The sequence below is a fragment of the Colias philodice genome, chromosome 3 (assembly GCF_061535455.1).
Source record: "Colias philodice isolate Cphi_HAF_F1 chromosome 3, ilColPhil1 Martin Lab GWU primary, whole genome shotgun sequence".
In the NCBI taxonomy this organism is placed as follows: domain Eukaryota; kingdom Metazoa; phylum Arthropoda; class Insecta; order Lepidoptera; family Pieridae; genus Colias; species Colias philodice.
The window spans coordinates 13,266,272-13,289,803 of NC_143088.1; the positions used below are offsets into that span (position 1 = coordinate 13,266,272).

Genomic DNA, 23,532 nt, shown 5'->3' on the forward strand with positions numbered 1-23,532 from the left:
CGTGCTATTTCAGATCCTTACCGTTACCGGCTACCTTACTATAAAATTACCGCCTGTAATAAAAGCCTACAGATAAACAACTATTCAAACGCTTTATTTGTATGTACTTTTACGATCGCCGAAATTGCGAGTAAATATTCATGATTTTGGGGAATTCTTTACTCGTTTGAAAGATAACCGGCACCTGACTAAGTTGTTTATTGCTACGAAATATGGTCACTAATTTATAAACAAAATTCTTTTATAAGTGATAGTGATCTATTATTTATCTATATTCATTATATAGACGCGTCAAAGACAGAGGTTCTAAATTAATAGCACAAATTTTACAAGGTGTATATATAAAGCTCAAAAGACTGAAACAATATAATTGCTTTCGTATACAAGCAAATTACATTATTGCGTGAGAAAATCAACATTGTCTTCACAAGATCTTATGCTCGAAGAAAAGACTTCAACGAGCGTATTGTTCGGGGATCGATTAATTTCTTTGCTCAGAGGAAATCTATTTTCAGTTAATCGCAGTAACATATCGCGTTTTTATCTATTTATGAGTCGAATAATTTTCTAGAACAGTTATTTATATAAGTTTAACGCCACATTTGAGCATGATTTCAAACTGAACGGTAATAAAACGGATGTTTTTGTTACTGTTCTCTTATTTTAGTCTCAGACCTTCAGTCCCTTTGATATTACCGATATGCAGAGAACAGTAGAATAGCGGTAGAGTGTTATCTGTTTGAAGTTAAAAACAATGGCTTGGACCCTAATCCTAATAGCCTAATATAAACATGACCTGCCTGTACCGTTACAACGGGTTCTGTCACGTGATTTTGATGTCAATTTTTTGGGAATTTTAACATGTTAAATACTATATTTAGTATGTTTAAAAATAGACTGTATATGTAAGGATATTAAATTATAATAAAAATATGTAAAAAATAATGATAAAACCATATAAAACTATTAAGTAATTAACGAAATATTCTTTATTCAATAGAACTTTAACAATTTAATATTAAAGTTAGCCTATATTTGTAATTTGTAACAGTCCAATTTTTAGTCCTATTCAAGAATCGTCATATTGATACAGAATTTACCGATTATTGTTTAATACCAAATTTATATTTGGTTTGTGAAAGAATTTAATGTCTTTCAATGATTCTTAACATATCATTTCATTCAGTTGAAAACTACTTACTTTTCAGTTAACAAATCTGTATTGAAGACACTGTTTAATCTCACAACTAATAAATAATAAATAGTTAGGATCAAGTGAACTTAACTGTACCGTTGAGCGGTTCTGTTAATTATTTCACTGCTTCATAGCGCACTCATGCATGCGTTATGTAGACGCAGAGACCGGACAATATTCATCAGTATCTTAATAATATTGTAAATTCTAACAATGATATGTTTTAATAGAGGTATATATCCTTCTGTGTAACAATTACTTAAACATCTTCATTTGTTGATACTTCTAATATAAATAATGCTAACCATGGATGCTAATAAAATTTAAAGAATCGATGTAAAGGACAAATGCAACACAATTATTTTTATGTAAATGCTTTGGTCATCCTATATAATAATTGAGACAGGACGTGAAAAGATATTCAGTTTTTGTATCATGATAGAACCATATAAATATATATATCTAGTTACCAACTTAATTGTAAAGTTAAGTGATATAGATTAGGCTACGGTTACGCCATCCATCTCATATTCGACGATCACTAACATTTCATATTATATCAACGCGCGCAACGCTGAATCTATGAAAAGAAAACTGAATAAAGTAATAATAATTATTTAAACAATTGCGGTGGAATAAAGAAAAATAAATTTAAGTGTGGCATTGGGTTTATAAATTCTTTTCTTATCGATATGTGGTAAAGAACTTAAATTAAAACTGCCCATCTGTTTATATTATTTAATTTTGAAAATCTTGAAGGTACTTATATATTGATTATTAGTAAATAGTTTGAAAATATCAATTATATGTATAGCTATAGAGAACCAAACATAGAAAATTTAAATCTTCACTTTACGCTAGTGGAATGACTTCAATCAAACTCATTAATGCAATTATAGTTTCCAATAAAATATAACGCGTGTAAAATTTATGCACAATATTAATTAATAAGTAATAATAAGAGTCAATACCCACTTGATATATGTAAATAATATAATTTACTTTTATTATGAAATTCATTGATTTAATACAATATAGATTTTGCGAAAGAAAAAATAACACGTAATATAATTAGTTCGCCGCCGATATATTTTATGTACAAATACTTAAATTTAATGTAAATGTAAACTAACAATCTAAAATATCATAGATCATTCTCTAGCTCTTAGACCACTTGACTAGCACCTAATTTGCATTATAATATGCAAACAGATTTGTTCAAACAGCTATAAGCTTAAGCAGAAAGGATTGTATTGTTTCGAAGAAAACATTTTAAATGGTAAATTTTGTCACAACTTCCTATTGATAGGTTCGAGGAATAAGGATACAGAATAATAAGAACATTAGAGACAGACAAAATAAATCATCTGACGGTAGGCGACGCCGACACGTCACTTATGTTACCGCTCATGTATCTTCAATAGCATAAAATAAAAGACGATTAGTAGAATTATTGCATAATAAAATGAATATCCTGTCATTCTCAGGTAACTACGTATGTTTATTTTTATTGTCCATTTTAACAACGTATGGAGTACTTTAATTACCGTATTACATTTGACGCTCCGCGTAGACCCTGTTTTAAACATTTGATTACGATAAATAAAGGCTTAAATTCACTCTGAGTTATTAGTTTTATTCTCGATAATGTAATGTAAACTTAGATTGCTGGGTCTGATAAAGAGTCGTCTTATTATTTACGAACTTCAACGTTATAATATAAGGTCATAAATAATAAAAATCGAGATGAAATTTGAGATAAAGATCATTGGATACAAATGAGAAGCTTCGAAAAACTGCCTCGTTCCAAAACCGTTTATTTTTAATCAAGGTTTGTATTGTATCAAGCAACCTATAATAGTAATATACTAATAATAATTTAGATATTTGAGCACAACATTAAACTAAAATTGTTGTTATTTATAATACATATATTTATATACACTTGTATATACCTACGATTCGGTTAAAGAATTTTTAAATTTGCGTGTAAATTATATTATCTCATATAAATATAGCTGAAATACTTAGCGTATTTAGCAAGTTACAAAAAATACATCCCTCCAAATTCAATGACGTCACATTATGACAAAAAAGTATTCCAAATACAAAATCTCAAGCAATGATCGATACAACACGGTCATCGTCCTTGCAGGGATAGCCCGGGATGGTTCGTTCCATCTAACGGGATTGGGGTCAGCGACCTGCGGGATCGTGACGTCATGACCTTGGACGTTTTTTTGGCCTCGAGTAGTTTGGGATGTTATTTCATCTCTTGAATGATGTTTGGTGGTTATACTTTTAGTTTGTTTGCCACACACGACTCTGTTTTATTTAGAATAGGAGATATGTAAGGATATAATATAAAAAATGGAATATTTATAAATGTAACTGTCATAAGTGTGATTATGTATTATTATGCATACCTGTTAATTGTCCTATGATATTATTATTACTATGAAATTAATAAATTACATTATTTGAATGAATCCAATTCTTGGATTAGTTGTTAGATTTCAATGTTGAAAATATCATTAAACTATTGCAATTTGTAACTAATAAAATATGATTAAATTTATATTGTGTAATTATCAATAGATTTCTAACTGCAAATAATGCGCTTTATTAATATTAAAATTAATTATTATGTTGTGTGATTCCATTTTATAAATAAAACATGAATAGTTCAATATTTTGTAATATGATTAATAATATTTAAAGAAATGAAATAATGTAAAGTTCAGCGTCCTCTGTGCACGAAAATTAATAAAAATAATTAAAATGTACGTACATAATATATTATATGTTTCATTATTAGATATTTTTATTTTGTTAAAAATACAAAGAATGTTTATTACTTAATTAACACAAATAAGGCTTAGTGGCATTACTGAACACAAAAAGGTTCACTGGCCCTTTCCCTCACAATTAGGTTGACTTAATTTGTAATAGTGGGGTAAAATTGCAGGTGTGTTTATTCATTATTGTACTTATCGCAAGTGTTTTCCAGTTTAAGAAATAATAAATTATTATTCCTATTTAACAATTTATACGAAGGTATTCTTCCTTCTTCTATAATTAATTTTAAGAACAAAAAGCAATTAATTGTATATCTATCAGAAATTAAATGCAGGTTCTACGTACATCGAAATAATTCACGCAATTTAGGGCGTGTATGTCGAATAATTTCAACAAACAATTACAAATATTGTTTTGTGCTATTGAGAAAGCATCACCGACCTTTAGTTAGTACAAGAGACATCTTGTGACATTTCCAATGAACATTTTCTACATGTTTCAGTTTAGTGCGTGTGTTGTGAGCAAACCTGTTGAATGAACAAATTTGATAGTGTCTAACTGTCTAATAATGAGATAATAATAAATATTTCCATTAATTTGTAAGAGTTTTTAGGGTTAAAAATCATAATAATTAAACTACAAATCAATTCAACGGTAGCAGTATTGCTAGAGGCTCTGTAAATGAAATAAATCAAATTGACAAAGCTGGCAAAATGTTGCAACGATATTAGTTATGAAAAATTAAAAATACAATAGGTACATGGTACACTCTCGTAATATATAAACGTTAACATCTAGTCACTGTACACACTGTTGAGGCGTTACCAGGCATTTAACACAATGCCAAGAAAACCGATTGAACGATAAACTCCCTTAAACTTTATCAATATGCGACTTACATTTAAAGGTAAACACGTAAGAGCAGTGTCGAGCTAACATATAGTCATCATGACAAATTACAATGTGTTTTAGAACAACTTTTACTCAGCAAATAGAAAATCTTCGAGGCCCTATCACGACGGGATAGGGTTCAAAATGTTATAGAATCAACACTTTTACATTTAGCGAATAAGTGCTAATACGGTCACTTTTCCAAATAGATTTTGAAGAAAAATGAAAGTTCGCACTTTGACCAAATTGTATTAATGATGCTGTAAGTAATCTTGTATAAGAAGGTGCGTGATAAATAATCGTGTTAATATGGACATATGAAAAATATATACATCGTCATTCTTATATTGTAAAATATAAATAGTTTAACAGGTCAGTCTTTGGATAGCAATTAGCAATTCATGCTTAAGATCTTCTTATACTGAGATCGAAGTATCACTAAAATCTGATCTGGGTCTTTGTATAAAGGAGCAATAATATAATGTATATTGTAGAACATCTCATAGACATGTTAAGACATGTCAATGACGTATCTATTTAATACAGCTAGAAGGAAAACACATCAAAACTAACACCCAAACGAGATCAGACAACTCACATTTAGTCCGATAAAAAATCGTTTGCAAAAACAATACAATTATTAATCATGTTCCGATTTCTATTCAATGTTAATAAAACGGTGTCGACTGTATCTCGAGGCGGTCTCGCTGAAGAGATCACTTTCAGATAAAAACAGGGTTGCCAAATGTCAGTTTAAATGGAGATAATGAAAATGTCACGTAGACTCACGTCACTGTAAACAATGGGAAATGTTGAGCGCTTTTTAACAAGAGGTTATGGATTGGATTAATGGATAGAGTTTGTTACAAAAATATATTTTTAATTTAAGTTACTGTTGTATTAAATTATTTTTGTTATTGTAATTTATGGATCTTAGGATCCCATGTTTATAATGATTCATCAACACAATTGATAAATAAACGGACAAACGCATCAAAAGATCGGCTCTACCTTGAGTTTTTTAAACAAAATATAAAAATATACTTTAAATATGAAAGTGACAACCCTATATCTATCTAGCCACCGATACGTCGTCACTACACTATCGGCGGCGGCAATTAATCGCAGCGCTGAGATTAAGTTCACGGTTAAGGCTTCAGATTTATCAGCCAAGTGAACAGTAGTTTTGTTGCGATAGAGACGCCGACAGTTGCTGTGCACTCTGCTTTGCTTGGTGAATTTTAATAGTATCTAAAATTCACATATTTCGTTGTAGACGTTATTATGAGTAAAAGATATAGAGATTGTTGCTTACTTTATAAAAAAGGCAAATTTGTTGATTTGATTAAGAAGAACATTCATCCAGCTTTATATGCACATTGCATCTCATTAAGGACCTCTTTCATATTAGACCTCTCTTATTATTTACATTACAAACGTAAGTAGATGAAGCCTTATAGTCTAGCGGATATAAAAAGGTTCTACCTGAAACAATATCATTACTTAAATCAGAACAAAACAAAACAAGGCTCTTTTCTCGATAGTTTATCAAAATCCCTATCCCTTTAAAAATTAGAATAATATTACCTAACCTGCTCACAGCGTCGAACGCAGATTTATTTGTTAGATAAGTTTCTAGGTCACTCAGAGCTGAGAGAACTAAAAGCCCACTAAATATCTGGCCGATATGTAGTAATGGATGTGTAAATGATTCTGTACCGTAATTGTCTTTGTCTTATTTATTGCCTTGTTTACAATTTATATGTTGGCGATATTGTTCGGATGTTCTGAGTTTAGTTGTTGGTTTAGTGGTGAGCTTTTACGGTTAAGTTAATCCCGGGTGAGGAAATTTACTATTTTATTTATTAAGAATATTGGCATGGGACGGTAATACTCTGTTATGAATGTATTCACAAATATTATATCATTGTAAGGGAGAAAAAAAACAAAGAAGCACTTAATATTTGTCACGTTTCGTTCACCAATCCTTCAGTTATATTACAGTGATTATGATCAAGGCTTATTCTTTTGATCTGCTAATATTATTTAAACTATCTAATATCTAATATCTAATATCTAATATATATTATAAAGGCGAAAATTTGTAAGGATGTATGGATGTATGGATGTATGGATGTATGGATGTATGGATGTTTGTTACTCTTTCACGTAAAAACTACTGAACCGATTACCATGAAATTTAGCACACATATAGAGGGTAACTTGGATTAACACATAGGATAGTTTTTATCCCGGAAATCCCACGGGAACGGGAACTATGCGGGTTTTCCTTTGCAAACGCGGGCGAAGCCGCGGGCGGAAATCTAGTATTATATAAAACTCAAAGATGACTGATATAGTGATCTATCAACGCACAGTCCAAACCACTGGACGTATCGGGCTGAAATTTGGCATGCAGGTAGATGCCATAACGTAGGCGTCCCCTAAGAAAGATTAAAGATGAAAACTTATACCATGAAAATTTATCTTTTCCACGCAAGCGAAGCTGCGGGCAACAGCTAGTTTATATATATTATATTAAGAAAATCCCTAAATATAGAATGAAAGCGCAAAATTATAAACATTTTTATTTTAGAAAAGAGAAATATTTATACCAATAAACCTCTAAATGTTTCTGATCACTATTTTTAACAACCAAAGTGTTATAAAAGTTTTTTTTACAAATATATTCATCTTCTAGGTCAATAAGCATCTTGTTTAGAAATAGATATGTGAATAAATGCAAAAAGAAAATAATTTTTAAAATCGATTTTATATTTAAAAGGAAGTTATTTCAAAATATTTTTAGCTGTATGTTTGAAAATAAATATGCAAACAAACAGAAAACTAACTATAGAAGATGGAGATTTAAGGGAAGATCATACGTAAATAGTAAATATCTACAATAACAGATATCGTCGACCTTACAATAGGGTGTGCTGACCCATGCCAATGTTATTGAAATAACATGTGTCTCGAAATACAGTAAAAAAAAATTAAGAAGTAATTACACATTCAACTAGCTTTCCACCCGCGGCTTCACACACGTTGACTAAAACTTAACAAATCATGTCATCATCAAAAAACGCATCAAAATCAGTAGCGTAGTTTTAAACATATTTTTGGATGTCTGGTTAAGATTTTTAGCACCAGCAAAATTGCAAAAAAGAAAATATTATTAAAATTTGCCCTCGGAATATTTCGAACGCATAATTTAGTGAAGCGTAGTGAATAGGCAGCGTAAACACATAGTGACATTTGGGCCTGCACCTGTCGGGGTTACAAGCTGATTTTACGAATACGATCGCAAACGATAAAATATAAACACTATGCTATGTCTTATAAATTTAGATAAAAGCCTCTCTCCTTTTACATGGGAGTTACATTGAAATTGATGAAATGCTATATTATGTATCTATGCCTTTTTATCTTATTGAGCCAGCTGCGTTAAGGTGTTTGTCATATTGTGTAGATATGTGTGTATGTTTCCTATTGGTGTCAATAGATGGTATGTGTATATGTGTGCATATTAATGGGGCATCATTAAGCACATCTAATAAGTTTGACCAAGGATTTTTTGGATATGACGAATATGAAAAAAAATGAACACACCGAAAGATATGCACAATGAGGCACATACACATCATCTCCATAAAAGTAATTTACGAAAATCTTCAATAAACATATAAAAAATGTCCTAAAATAACTGAATTGTGAATCAGCAGCTAACCTGCACGTCTGCACGTCGCGGCTATTTCGCCACAGTACAGTTAGATTCGTTTTACGATCGTTTAATTGTCTTTAAGCATTGTTCCCACGATTCTGATTAGAATTAATTAGTTTTTAATTCTGCAAGTTGGGCAGATGATATTTGGTTAATGTAGAGTGATTAAGTGGGAGCGAAAGTTATAAGCAAATTAGTTTCATAAATACATAGCTGGTGATATTATATTTATTTTTCGTGAAAAAATAACATAAATATTGGAATTATGTATATTTTTTTTATAATGTCGTCGGAGGAGTCGATTTCAGTGTCGTTTTGTGTATAAATTTATGTTAGCTCCTTATTAAATTAACCGATATCCGGTTAAGTGTAAAGATATATACATACATAGTGTGGGTACTGTCTACTACATTGTACAGGAGAATAATATGAAATATTTTATTATGATAGATAAAAACGAAAAATATGCATTCAAATGCAAATGTTTTAATGCATATGTTAATATTTATGACAATTTGACAGTTGACACTTCTTTTGCCTTCAAAACAGCGATATGAAGCCTTATCTCCAGCCAACCGATCATAACCGTCCAAACATCAAAACATTTTAATAAAATATCAAAACGCGTGGCCACAAATGGCCAAGAAAGAGCACCGTTCGTGAACTAAAATGTCGACTAATGTAGGTTTATGTTCCCAAACTTGTCACCTGTACGCACGTACGCTGCGTAACTTAAAAAACAACCTACTTTTTTAATCCACGCGGCCGTTTCGGGTAAGGCTTCAACGTTTTTGTCAAATAAAATGAGAAATTTGCAAATATAATACGTGATAATATAATAATTACAGATTTGAAACTATTTATTTATAAAAAAGTGAATTAGAATTTTCGTAGAGCCACTTCCAGATAACTTGAGTGGATTAATAATTTTCTTTCTTGCTACGATAAATCTTGACGTTCATTGTTAAGATTTTGTATTCTAAAACTATGTATTCTAAACTATAGATTATAATTGAAAGGAATACTTTTCAGGTTTTGACGATAAAAAGTTATGAATAAGGTCTCTTAAAAGATGCTATCATTATGGATTAAGAATCAATACTTTAACATTTTTACTTTAAAAATTATTAATTTACTACAGTTACACAATACCGGAGTAAATCAATTGTTGTACTCATATTCCTACAAAAGAAATAATCTTTCACGTCAAACCAAGTAATCGTATCATGATATCGTACAAAATAAATTGATCATAGAATACATTTTACAAGGGCCAGGGCCAGTGTCCTGTGAGAAACAGGTTTCGTAACGGGACCTCAGATGACCTCAATCGAATTTTTGGAAGCTGACCGGGTGAAGAAATTGTTCTTAGCTGCTTGAGGCTGTTTTGTTTATTATTTTAAAGTATTTAATGTCGTGGATGATGAATTGATGCAATTTTGGTTATTGGTTTTACGATATGAAGTTAAATATTGCCCGTTTAAAACTTCAGTGGTATGGAAGAAATATTAAAACATGCTTACTGTTTTGTTTAAATTCGGTTTTATTTTTTGTAAAGGGCTATAATAAATAGTAATGAGTTATTTCATTTTTGAATCTTACTACTTCACTACCTCACTACCTATACCACGGAATATATAATAGTACTACGTACTATACGTCATACCTACTCGTAAAATGTACATAAATATCAAATACGTATATACTATATGTACATTTACGTACTATGTACATTTACAGCAGTTCAGTTCATTCACAATACAGATCGAAGTTGTTCAAAAACATTTGCAGCTTTTCCTACGAAGTTTTAAAACCGCTACGAACAACAGAAAAACGCTACGAACTGAACATGTTGTATTATATTGTAATACCATAGAGATCCGTGATCATTTTCTGCTTTAAGTATTCATAGTCAACTTTGTAAAATACTTATTTTTTAATAATCAGTACAATTCTAAAATTCAGCCATCTTTCACTTTCTCATAAAAGTCTTATAAAATTCTACGAATAATGCAAAATGAGTCACATTATAAGGAAAATGAGATTTTATTAGTTACGCAATAACTTTCATCGATGGAGGGTTTCCCGGAACTTTTTTGGGCACTTATCTGGTATCTCATGGAATCCGCTTAATATTTAGGTCATCCTGTCCGTGATTCAGTCACACGTGTGATGCAATTTTAATGAAAGTCATTCGTAAAGCCATTATAACAGATTTTTGATGTATTTTAAAGTGAAAGTTTTGGATGTTGATTTGTTTACTGTTAACGGTATTGTGAATCAACTGAAAATATGTGTTTTATTCTTTTCTTTGTAAGAATATGCTGTAGGTCGTGTGAATGACAGTTCAAATAATAATTGAAATTACTTATCATCACTTGAAAATGGTTTATACCTCATGTTGAGCATAATAATGGCGGTGAAAAAAATGATTTTGCATTTTGCGCTAGAAAACATTTTAAATATTCGTACACTTAAAATTTAAACGTGTTTTCGTACTTGAATTTCTAAATAAAAAAAACAAGTCTATTCTCATAAATTGCTAGTAGAACAAACATTAACACAAAAACCACTATAATAATAATAATTAAATACAAAAAACATATAAATATGACATACAAACTTCTTGAATAACTCTTTGAAAGTCATTGTAGGTCAATGTAAAAGCATTGCTAACGTGCTCTTGACTTTGAAAGGAGGTTTCGGGGTCGGCGGGGGGGTAGAGGGGAGGAGAGGCGGGGAGGGGGGGGGGGAGGTAAAAGTGAAACGTCTCTTAGCGATTCACATGAAGTTAATTGTTTGCACGCTGAGTAGGTGAGATGGCTTAGAACACTGGATTTGTAGATTAATGGCCAAAAAATAAGTATCATGGCTAGAGCTTCAAAACTGTTCACCTATATCCGGGTACTGAATTATATGGAGGTTCAGTAGAATCTTTTACAAGAAATATTAGCAAAACATAACTAGGGCGCCTGAAAAAGAACCTTTGGGAACAAGTTGGCCCCAAAAATTTATAAATCTGTAGAGACACCTGAACTTTAAATTCGTTAAATTCAGAGCTTCAGAGTTTGCCAAAGACTTTCAATAATAAGTAAATTGTACATTTATAATATATTCAATTATCTGTATATAGTTGCTATCAATATGAATTAAACTGTAGCATTATTTTCATTATAAACTTGGTCAGAATTTTGCGGGATTCAGAAAAAAAAACAAAGACTGGAACAGTTCTACTGTAGATTCACATCACTCTTCTTCATCACACTTCTTTAAATAATAAAGGATTCTAGTAAAACAAATTATGTATCTGTTTGGAGAAGCCGCGATCTATGGCTAGTATACATTTGTGGCGGAGAAAGGTAAACGAACAAAGGACACGCCGCCCACACACTGATGTGATGCAGATGTGACTTAGGAGGCAATAGAATTTTACAGGATATAAATAGATATTTATTTTTAGTTCAACCTAGAGTTGTTTTACGAATCAAAGACTGACTGCCGAGAATAGCTACTTCACAAAAATGTAAGTTAGAAATTAGACAAATACTAACGTATGTGTCTTCCTGCCAATATTCATAGTATTTACTCATAAATATCCTCTTATCAAATAAATCAGATTTTGTACATTCATTTAGTAAGAGATCCAATTAATTATAATATGAAGTTGATATGAAGTTTTAATTTAAACATATTCAAAGATCGTCTAAACCTTGCAAGTGCATAAAAATCGTAACTTTTTATGAATTAACAGCCTGCAATTAATAACGGCTTATCCACGTTATTCGTTATACAAGATCTCAAAACAGACTCAAACGGGTACCGTACAAAATTCTCATTTGAACGCTTTATATGTAATTATCGTATAAATTACGAAGCAGTGGATGGATACAACGGTACGACTACACTATGACGTGTAACCGCCATACGGTCCGGTGAGCGCGGTAAACAAACACATAGCTGGACTTTATAGTTAGCTGGTTCACCTGTTTGTTAGTAGCTTATTTTGTGTTGAGTACTAAGACTCAAGCTTCATGTTGTTCTTCATAATGTAGAGAGAAGTTGGTGGATGTCAAATGTCAAACTTACAAGTAGACTGTCACTGCTGTAACTTTTCATCAACACTCTTTCGACTATTGTGTGTGCAGTGATATTTGGCTTATGGTAATCTATAATAGATTTGAGATGATCGCATTTGTAATTAGCTAATGTCATCTTCACCATAAGGTGGTGGTTGGAGAAACATAAGTTCTAGGATCAATACGGCATCATATTGATAACGAATTTTTGTACTAAATTATTTATTTATTTATATAGTGTAAAAAGACAAGTAACTTGATTTTGAATGTATATTTTTTCTGAATTTATTATTACGTCCTTTATAATGTCGAAATTAGAAAAAATATTAGTTGGTTTATTCTATCGTTATGGAAAGGAACTGGCTTCCATTACACAGGAAACACCTAGTTTGGAAGTTCAGAGTTGCTAAAGGATATATAAACAATTTTTTAATAATATACATTTCCTTTGGAATTAATTTATATTTCTGTGTCTTATTTCATTAAAATAATTATAACATCTATACTTATATTATAAAGCTGAAGAGTTTGTTTGTTTGTTTGTTTGAACGCACTAATCTCGGGAACTACTGGTCCGATTTGAAAAATTCTTTCGGTGTTAGATAGCCCATTTATCGAGGAAGGCTATAGGCTATATTTCATCACGCTACGGGTAACAGGAGTGGAGCCACGGGGGTGAAACCGCGCGGAGCAGCTAGTTGTTATATAAAACGGCTCTACAACATAGACTTGTAATAAGTACTCTCGATACTTGAAATACAGTTCTACAAATCATAATTAAAATTTTAAGAGTCTGTAAAGTAGACTACAGAATAACCTCAAATTTAAATAAATTCAAACTCAAACATTTAATAATTTAATTGGCTTCTTCTATAATTACTTTTGAATCATCATAACATGGATTAACCACTGAAAACCAGTAAAAAATCCCGAATAATCTTTGTTACTTCTAATCTGATTTGAAAATATTTTGCAAGCTGTAGCTCGATCAACTACTATTCAACCGAAATATAAACATTTTTAAGCATAGATACACTAAAGAGGAACTTCTTCTATATTCAATCGTCTTTTAAACTAGTATACTATAATATTAAATCATGCAATGATAATCATTACATACAAAAAGTCGCGGGCTTCAGTTAGCGCTATACATAAAGCTAACTATAAAGCTATAGGTGGCTATATCGAGCGACTCATTCGCTACGTCAGCGATACAGTTAGGCTGTGACGTAGCAACAAGGCCGCTGGCGCACGTGGCGAGCCTTGTACAGTCGATATTTATTATTTATCACCTGCATGTACTGGACTTTAGTTGGATAGACGTACTGTTTAGAGTTAAGTCTAGCTATAGATAAATACATGGGCATAAATACATGGTATAGATGGCTTTGTAAGATTTAGAGATATAAACGAGGCAGGAGGATACAGTGAAATAGTTTTTCATGCAATTGTCTATTGAATATCCATATATTTTAACAAATTAACAATTCCTTTGTGTATCAAATGTTTAGTTAGTATTCACTTTAGTTAACACAACAAAAGCGTTATTTCAATTTATAGTAAAAACCAGCTATACACCGAAGTACAGTAGTAGAGTAATCGTATGAAAGAATGTGTTATGATCTAAGTATCTACTCAAAAGTAAATTATTGTTTGTGTTAAAAATTGTGGGCATTTCAATGTGTTTATTATTATTATTTCAGTATGTATTTAATCATGTTAATAACTGAAGAACTATATTCAACACGAAATATACGAAGAATCGTATTAACAGAAACATATTTTAGCATTGAAGTAAACGACCTGCAGTATCAAAGCCTTACTGCCGCAACAGCGTGCCATGTAAATCGATATGTATTAAGTAAAACAAGTTACTAAACATAAGGTTAAGACTAAGTTAGAGCAAGGGAAGTCAGGGCTACAGCCTAATGCACCGTTATATTGAACAAGGAGCTGCTTAGGGTGCGATTATAATTTTCAATTGAATTATAATGTTGTTGTATTTGTTTGTTGTAATATATTGAAATATGTAAAAAATGATGTTGACTATTATTTAGTATTTTACTTCTGTTGTCAAAGTTATTTGTGTAATTCCCAAAAAATCATTCGAATTTAAAATGAATTAAGAGAGAATTATTGAAATGCTTTTCTTTTATTGTTGTTAAAATTATTAATTGTAATTTAATATTAAAGAAATTGAAAATTATATGTAGGTATGCTGATTTCTCATCCACACAACATTTGCGAATCTCAAATCTAACCATTTCCGTCCATGTAAACCGTCCGTTATCTAATCACGCATGTGAACCAACCCTTATCTAAATTCCTCCAAGACGCGGTCTCAATGAAACGTAGGCTTATGTGGGTCAAGTTTATTGACAAACCAGGACATTGCCCGTGCGCCGTCTCGCTCGCACGCGCTCTCTCGCTCTAACTGATACATTGTCCTTGCTTGTCTCGGTTGGGACCAACTTAGATCTTATTTGTAGGCTGTATGAATCATTTGATTGTATTGAGATGTAATTGAAAAGTAATTGTTTAAATTTAGTTGTGTTTTCGATTTAGTTTCCTTCAAAAGTTTTATGTTTGCTTAATCATTATCCTGCAAGTTTTGTTTTAAATATTTCTGAATTGATATGAATGATATAGACATTTAACTGCCATATCTTATTATCAAATCCTATTAGGTATTCTAGCTTTTTACTATATTAGTTTATACTTATTTTTATATTTCTATAAATCGTAAGTTCACGGAAAGCAGGCGCGTTCAGCGGGCGCGTTGAATTCTTTTGAATACACGTAGAACAATAAACGTTAGACTACATATTTTATTAAAGCAAAGTTTCTATATGGTTTATAAGTTAACTATAAACGTACCTACATAATATTAATGTTATATTATGTAGAGTGTAAAGCAGGTACTGTAGAGAGTACTTAGAAACTACTTCGTAAGAAAATAATATAAGAGCTTTTCTATAAAATATTTTTTATCTTATTTAAACATATTCAACAAACTCATAGCGTCATCTGAATACTTAAGGGATAAACTACGCAATAAACTATGCAATTACGTCCTACGAATCTAATACATATGTAATCATCCCTCTTTAAGCATTTATCGGATATAACCTGATATGAACCGGATATCAGCTTAATACACGGGAAGTGAACCCGCTCTCAGGTGTTCCGTCTCTAGGTTAATGGGTTGTTTGGATAGTTTTTATTAAAGTATAGAAAAAATGCAGAAAAAAAGCATCTACACAGGGGTGTTTGGGTGGGAAGCTATTTGATTATACTTGTGAGAAATTGAGCTTTTATAAGATCTATAATCAAGTGCAATTACTTGTGGATTAATGCTTTAACGATATTTCATTATAAAATCGTACGTAATAATAAAGTTTTTTTTTTATTTATAATGAATATTGAACTCCTATTTATATGTATTTATGTATGATAAAACTTCTATAATAATTGATTTGCAAAAAGTGATAGTGGTTTATATTCTTTATAAAAAGACGCGATAAGTTGGATTAAGGAAATGGTATACATATGTATATGCAAATGCAATTTTTTTTTAAAAATACACACTATAAAAAATAACATTACGACAACATAATAATGCATAATGTAGAAAAAATGTTTCCAAACCCGCCCATTGTTGCGTTTATAATAAGAAAGTACTTCAGCCTTTTGTATCCATCGTCGAAGCATCAGGTGCGTTTAATCGATAAAGATGAAGGCATATCAAATGTTTTGACTTATCTTGAATAATTATGTAAAGTAATTTATTATTCCACGCATTATTCATACACATGGTTACTTTGTAAATGAAGAATAACCCATTTTTAATGTTTTGTTTATATTAATAGATTATAACGTCTGAACCGTGACAGCTCTATTAATTTTTATGATAAATATCATAATATATAAAGGATACTAATTATTCCTTGCAGTTTCACTATTTGCACAGAACAAAGCTGTTTACATGAATTTGCTAATTTTGAAAAAATAAGGAGGATGTGATTTGTTAAAAATTTTAAGGAATTAGAAATTTATCGTATCCACAAAATGCTAAGATTCCATTCCTGTGCAAAATACACACAACCGTCTACGAACTTTTTATCTAAGAAAAGAAATTTAATCAGTGACATTTCACACTTATTTTATGCATAGTAATAATTTTACGTATGACTTTATAAGTGACTCAGAATCCAGGAACCCTGATCATCATCATTTTGCTAAATTACTGACCAAGACACTACTAAAGAAATGTCTCTTTCACATACCACAGCCAAGATTCACGTAACCAAATCTGGCAAGAGATCAAAAATCAATAACCCAGGTACGTTCCCACAGAGTACACGTGGCTTTTTTCTTAAATTCAAATATCGTCTGATTGAAGGGTTGTAGGACATCTGTCGCAGAGAAAGCTATGGGAAAGCCTCACGATGTTTCGGTAACATGTGCGCAAACCTTATTGTTTGAGTGACATGTGTTATTTGGTACTTTTTTGATAATTATAGTCTGGATTGTGGTCTTCAATTGTAATATTGATACAGTTTGGCTGAAACTAAATTGGTGGGTAAAGTAATTATGTGGAATTTAATATTTAAATAGCAAATTATGTCCTTTAAATAAGACCATAGTAAAGACTCCAGTTCGTCAGTTAGTTCGTAGTCAGTTCTCAAGCTATTGTCAAGCATAAAATAAATTCGCAAACTTGCATTTCTTTCTCAAGGAGCCACCCAGATTGAAGCGGATCCCACTGAATTTATTATGTAGAAGTGAAAGAGATGATAAATATAAAAGCTTGTATAAACTAAACAACTTTTCGTAACAAAATACATCATTTTTTGTCAACCAAAACGCACTTAATGACGCAAACGAAACAGATGAAAACAGCATAAAATTTCATCGCAAAAACAGACGCAAATCGAACAAATTGACATTAAACCTATAATGGCATAAGTACATAGCAGATTTTTACTCCTGACTTTAAAACCTGTCTTTTCTTATACATTTTAGGTCACAAGAACGAATACTAGTCGGAGTATCTTGTTTAGCTTTCTCCGACGTGCGTGACTCGACCGCTTCATACCAAAATAAGTCTTATTTCATATTGTATAGAGTTGAGTTTATATTCTTTCGCTATTACCACTAGGCCAGTGGGCGAGACAAACTGACTTTGATGTCTCTTGAATGAATTTCTTGGGATTATTAAATGCAACGAATAAAGGCAAGCAAATAAGCTGGAATTGTTATGTTTGATGATTGCTCTTGATTTTAAATTTACATTTTGTGAGTCCATTTATTAAGAAATTTAAACATGTAGCTAACATCAATACATTTTTTATTATTATGTATTTAAAGAAATTGACATTTGTACCTATTACTAAAGTTTACATTATAAAAAATAAAAATATTAACGTTGGTTTGAAAATGCAATGTTAGTTATATACGTAAATTTTGTACGTATATTCTATTTCTACATTTATTATCGACAGTATTTTTTATAAAACTGAGCTATAGAACTTCTTATTTAAACTCTGTCAATGCATATTATTAATTTTACGTATTATATTTGTATCTTATCCGTATTATACCTACGTACCAACAACGTACCTACGTACGTACAATTTATTATCTTTACTAGTATATTATCTTTGCCTTTACCTCCTGCTAATATAATTCATTCATTCAGCTAGCAAAAGAATCCGCATCACATTTGGCATTCAACAGCCGCTAGTGGGTCAGTGGACGGTCAGCTGATGCTTTCACCGGGCGACGTCCTGCGCACGTGTCCTTATGACGCGGTTTACGTGTGTGTGTGTGTGTGTTTCTAGCAGATATTATGGAAATGAAAATGAATATACAAGCAAAATAATATATGCTTTTTATTTGGTTTTGACTTTGTTTATTTCGTTGGTATCGTTTTTTTATGACACTTAACATGATTTGAAGTTAGTCGTAGAGTTACTTTTTACAGCGATTTTTTGTATTTTACAAATAAAGGAGGTTGGCAAACATGGCAGTAATATCTTTTTGCTTATAATAAATATTCTATTTGTTCATGAACAACCAAAAACAATCAATATATATGTGTCCGGTTATTATTTCAGTAACACCTTTTTACAATAAATATTTATCGAGGATAGAGCCTGATTCATATCGACTACCGGTATGGAAGGCCTTTTCTTATATCCCAATGCGTATTAGCATTTGTTGTGCAATGTTTACTTTACACTGATTCGTGTTCTAGAAGATAAATTTACTACGTACATGCACAGCAATCCTTGGACATCGTCATGTTGGAATGACCAATGTATTGGGTAATAATTCGTGTGAATGTTAAAAGGTTTTTTCCTTGTTTCATCGATACCTGAACGATTACACGGTATTCGTAATGTGTAATTAATTTAATTGTTACGAAAAATTTGTTTGGATTCTATTTCACGTACTGTCATGAAGTAATGAATGACAGTAATTATGAATTCAAACTGACAGAAAACATGAAAGCATTATTCAACCTATTAATAAATATTAAACGACTAGTAAATTAAAATAATAATGGGCATAAACAAAGTATTATGAAGTGGATTAAAACAGAAACTTTTCCAACTTTTTAAAACAATAAGCTTTAACATAAAATTGTGCATGTTGACTTTTACATTCTACACCTTATTGTCTGAACATAATATCTACAAATTACAAACAATCTACATAAATTAACCAACAAACTAAACCGTAAATCATGTACTGTAATTCTAGTACACTATACTCGCACGTGAGCAAAACCGGGTGAAAACAATCCACTCTTGACATTCACATGGTCATTGCCGAGTGGAGTCGAGACGCGTCGAGTGAAAGTTACCCCCCCCTCCCGCGCCTGCAATATGTGTCACTAGCCGTAGAAAATGTGCGACGAGTGAAAAATATATTTTCCGATGCGACTCTACTGGCGGGATGTTTGAACTTCGTTATGTTTGCAGGATTGCCTTGACTGCTTGATGTACTTAGGGTACAGATTGTATTATAAAGGTAAGTTTATAAAAGCTTAATCTCTATATTAAAATTTTATATTTATTCAGACTTTTGGTACATTTGTTAAAATAAAAAATAATGTACTGATAGGCATTGCGTTTGGCATTAGTTTCGTGCTGTGGAATATTCGTATCTTTTTTTAACTCTTAGGTACATATAAAGGAAAAAATCTGTGTATTTATTTATAATTAATAGGCTTTTCTTAAAAATAATTGTATTAATAATATTATAGATAAATCTCTAAATGTACTATTAATAGTTAAAAGTAAAGTTAACTATGTATACCTACATGGTACTTTTGGGGTAATCTGTTCTTTTGGTTCCGAATCAGAGAGCAAAGTCAGGGTTTATTCCTTTTTTGTGTATTAATAAGTACAGAATGTGTTTCTTTTACGAGCAATCCAAACAACAAATTTAAAATAGTCTATACGAAACAATTCGTCAGTTGTTACGAGCATCAGCATAAATTAAGATAACTCAATTAATGTGTTTAATTGTTGTTTAAATATAAAATTATTTTATCTTGGAATTTTTACTATTCAATCTAATCTTGGAATAATATTAATATTATATTTTAGGGGCATAAGGGATGCTTATTGATTTTAGTTATACCGAGTTTTGAAAGAGGTAACTACCCCATACGGGAAATAATAATATAAAACAAATTCATCGAATACCGTCCTTTTTTTGCAATTGTAAATTTTTAATATTTTTGAAAATGAAATGAAAATCAAATATCACATGCTTTATCAAATCACATGTATGTTAAATTGAATTACATTTTCAGAGTTGTACAACCAGGTACCAGAATTTCAATATGGCCTATAACTTGGCTTCTGCAAATTAATATTAATATCTAGACCATTGTCTTTTATAATTCTTTACTTTTGTGTCACACTCACACCGAATATTCTTATTGAATTTATCTTGAAATGTTGTTCAAACACGCCTTTTCCCTAGACAAAACCGCATGCTGTAGCTAGTATATAATAATACTAGCATTTAACAATAATACATACAATTTACCGCCCTGCTCCACCTACCCGTTTGCTTCATCGCGACTATCTGACTCATGAGATAATTTGGCTTTGAGGGAATGTGTCACTTCAATATTTGAGGTCAAACCGTTTGTATTAATCACTTTCGATGTTTCGTGTTTACGGTATTTTGTTTGTTTATTTTTCTATGGCTAAATCTCGTTTTCAATTTACGCATTTTTTATTTATCGCTTTTGAATTGTCAAGATTGTTACCGCTAGAAGCGACACCCCCACACGATCTAAGTTAGGAGAAAACTATTAATCAAAACATAAATTTAGAATGAATCAATAGCTTAAGATTTGTTTGTGTTTAAACAATCCTTTTAAAAGATTTACTATCTTTAGTATTGGGGTTTCATTATTGAATATACAAACCATTGGTCCTTTAGTACAATTCGTATTCACTGCGTAAAGAAACTAAAAACGGATTCAAACGTTTCATCAGATTAACAACGTGCTCTTGGTAGTAACAAGGTGTGTTATCAAAAGAAACAAAAAATAATCTAGAAGAGGATATTGCTGTCTTTTCACAAAATATGCATCTATTATCATTTTTTTAAGTTTGTATCTTTGTTAAAGAACCTTAAAGTGTCGAAGCCATCCGCACAGCAGGTAATAGATAATACTATAATAAATTCAGCTACTAAATAATTAGTTATCAAGCAGCATTGGATGAACGCTCAAACTGTAACTCATTCTTTGGACACACCTAGTGCCGAAGGCGGCATATTTTCCATGGGCGGGAAAATATGGAAAATATTCGCATTATTTGCAAAAAAAAATTGTTTATGCAAACGTCATTAATTTTTTATGTATTCAAATATGATTTAGGTACCTAATAAGAATAAAAAAAACTTATAATATTGTACGAATGCTAAAAATAAATCAACTTTAAAGTTATTTTAAACAACAATATATCCATAGATACTTAATTTCAAAATACTTGTAATTCGTACGAAATTCGCGCATCGGTGCTCTTATCAAATTGATACCCTAACTGGTTTAGCTCTTCTAGGTCACTCACCCGCATTACCTAGACGATAGGTCAATGTACATAAAAACACCGAAATTTTGCGTAAACGCATTACACAAGGTCGCCATTTTAAAGTACCGTACGTACTTCATGTATGTATGCAGGAATAACTAGCGGTGCCGGCTATGTGGGTCACAAATTCGGCAGACGTTTTTCCACTTGTGAATTTATATATTTAACTGTACTTGTTCAATGGATGCATGTTTCTTAAAATATTGTTGTAATTTATTTAATTTATTCAAAATTAATTCGGATTAAGAAGTGCGATGTTCTACGCGTTTACAATAACTGAAACTATTGAAAGACCTCTTTTTAAATTTGAGTTTTTTAAATTATAAAATGATACTAAATTTGATAAGGACTCACCTGAAATATTGCAGTAATATCGTGGGCAGCGGTGAAGTAGGTGTCAAATCCAAAACATTATACACTTAAGTCCACTTGTCACAAGCGTCACTTTCTTGAGGGGTCAGAAGTACCAAGGCCGTGGGGGGTTCGGGCACAGACTAGAAATAATAGAGACAACTGTAGACACCATAAACTACTCTGTGTTATAGGCGAATAGCAACTACAAGGTATGGTTGAGAAAATTGAATATTCAAGTTGACCTATTTTAAGTAAACTACAAATTGAGATAGCATAATAAATTTAAATTGAATCAAAAGAAATGAAAAGACTAAGAGTTTAAAGTTAAAACTTAAAACAGGAAAAAAATCTCAAATATACAGATATACAACCTTCAAGTGAAAATCCAGAACAGTGAAGAAGCGAGTATATTACATGCGGTTAGTGAAAAGTCAATGTGATTGGCAAAAATAAAAGATACACGAAACCTCAGCTACGCAAAGGCGGGTGGCGTCACACACATCACAACACGTCACTTTATTAATGCCAATTACATTCGGGCACCAGAGGCTGAACGTACGAGAGCACGGGAGTGCCGCACCGGCCGCTTGGTTCCGTCGGGATCTATCACGAGAGGCGGGCGCGAGCCGCGCGACCAACGAGTGACTGGCGGCGCGCGCGCACCCCACTTACTGCCACCAAAAATTTTCTACCACCAGCGGGATTGTTAGACCACGGCCCGCTACCGCTGCCACGGAGCGTCCGCGTCGGTTCTTCTGTGGAAAACTTGTTACTTGAAAAAGCAGGTTATTGGGGTTTAGTATACTATGTACATAATATTACTTATTTTATCATAATTATGTGTTATCTAAAAACAATAACGTTAGGTCTATGGATATAATTTAACTAAGTTATAATGATGTCTTATATCTAACATACCTACTGGAAAAAAAATAATATTCGTTTAAGCAGACAATGAATATTCATAGTCATACAAAATATACCAGATTATTATTTATTCTCATAAAACTATTCTATAACATATTTACGACTGATAATTGTAATAATAATGGATTGATTTATGAATGTTATTAAACATTAAATATAACATACTTTAATATTATTACATGCACCATTTAAACTTGTACTCGAACGGCGTATTTAAAATTTTCATAATTTAAATTAAATTCAAAAGCGACGCATTTCTCTTCAAGTTGAGGTCCCCTGTCGATTGCTATCTCCAATGCGTATACGCACACAGACGCCCGCACGCACACGCCGACATGCGCACTCAGCCTACAGACCTACAAGCGGCACTTTCACCTACTATCACTTCTATTCCAGGGTGAAAGAGTCGACTTTCCTTTGTCTAAACTGTAAGAGTAGTTT

General features: G+C 31.5%; 1 protein-coding gene across 4 annotated transcripts in view; it reads right to left on the reverse strand.

The window, feature by feature from the left end:
- The window catches only part of ich (zinc finger protein ichor), a 31,504-nt gene extending 8,684 nt beyond the window's left edge, over positions 1-22,820 (reverse strand). The window contains exons 1-2 of one of the 4 annotated variants that reach the window (XM_089714876.1): positions 22,724-22,820; positions 22,165-22,304 (exon numbers count right to left, since the gene is read on the reverse strand). The gene's annotated coding sequence lies outside the window, so the exon portion shown is untranslated. Of the gene's footprint in view, positions 1-22,164; positions 22,324-22,535 lie in introns of all 4 variants that reach the window. The other 3 variants (XM_089714874.1, XM_089714875.1, XM_089714872.1) reach the window with 3 other exon arrangements.
- Positions 22,821-23,532: the final 712 nt, after the last annotated feature.